At 38.8% G+C, this 1354-nt stretch overlaps 1 pseudogene; it reads right to left on the bottom strand.

The window, feature by feature from the left end:
* Positions 1-320: 320 nt before the first annotated feature.
* On the bottom strand, positions 321-439 carry LOC111745709 (annotated as a pseudogene).
* Between the last annotated feature and the right edge of the window lie 915 nt (positions 440-1354).

The following is a 1354-nucleotide window of genomic DNA, read 5'->3' on the forward strand; positions in this document are numbered from 1 at the left end:
TCAATCAGTTTGAATGTCTCCCTCCTTCTCACTTCCTCTCTGTCTTCCTTGCCCACTGCACCTTCCCTTCCTTACCTGTATCTTCTCTTGCATCTAGTTAATTGTGTATGTTTTGTTGATCTTTTCAAAGAACCATCTTTAGGTTTCATCCCCACTCTCTCTATTGATATCTACTGTGATCTTTATTGCATTCTATTTAATATGGGCTTGATTTGCTCTTAATTAATTTCATTTATTTTTAGGCGAGGCAACCCTTGGTTGACCTCACAGATTGCAAGGACCTTGTCATTTTACAATCCCTTATTTTTTTTTATTTTTTACGTCTGTAGCACCTGGTCTTCTTAGGTGGTCTCCCATTCAAGTACTAACCAGGCCCGACCCTGGTTAACTTCCGAGATCAGACGGGATCGGGCTTGTTCAGGGTAGCATGTCCGTAGACTTGATTTGCTGTTATTAAGGGGCATGTTCAGATTATTGGTTTCAGATTTTATTTCCTTTTTAGTTTAAGTCTTTAAAGCTATAAATTTTCCTCTAAGCCTGTATTGTCAAATGTGTTAGCTAATATCCATATGTAGCTATTGATACAAAATTTAAAGTTAAATAAAATTGAAGATTGATTTCTCAGTCACTCTAGTCACATTTTAAGTGTTTGATAATAGCATGTATCTAGTGGCTTCCACACTGGACACTGCAGATACAGAACATTTATCAATGGTAGAATGTTCTTTTGGACTCTAAGCACTGCTGTAGCTGCAACTTATAGTTTACATATACACTAGTGTTAATTTTTATGTAGTTCAAGGTATTTTCTAATTTCCTTGTGATTTCTCCTTTACCCATTGGTTATTTAGAAGTTCATTTTTAAATTTCTAAATATTTGGAGCTTTCCAGTTTCTTATGGTTGTTAACTTTATAATTAAGTTCAGTTACGGTAGGAGAACATACTATGCATGATTTAATTATTGAGATTTGTCTTATTAAATAGCTCAAGGCAACTATTACTGTAAAGCAGCGGTTCCCAACCTTTTTGGCACCAGGGACCGGTGTGCCTATGAGAATCCAATGCCTGATGATAAGAGGTGGAGCTGAGGCAGCGCTGGGGAGTGGCTGCAAATACAGATGAAACTTCACTCACCTCTTGCTGTGCAACTGGGTTACTAACAGGCCACCAACCGGTACTGGTCCAAAGCCCAGGGTTTGGGGACCCCTGCTGTGAAGGACCAGGTAATGTATATTTTAGACACATAAGGTCTCTGTTGTGGCTCCCCTGCCGTATAATTTGAACTATGCATTTGGTCTTTGTCCCTGGTTCCTGTCAGACTCAGAGCTTGTAAGATTCAGTGATGGGGTGATA

This window comes from Pteropus vampyrus, unplaced genomic scaffold, assembly GCF_000151845.1.
Source record: "Pteropus vampyrus isolate Shadow unplaced genomic scaffold, Pvam_2.0 Scaffold6, whole genome shotgun sequence".
In the NCBI taxonomy this organism is placed as follows: domain Eukaryota; kingdom Metazoa; phylum Chordata; class Mammalia; order Chiroptera; family Pteropodidae; genus Pteropus; species Pteropus vampyrus.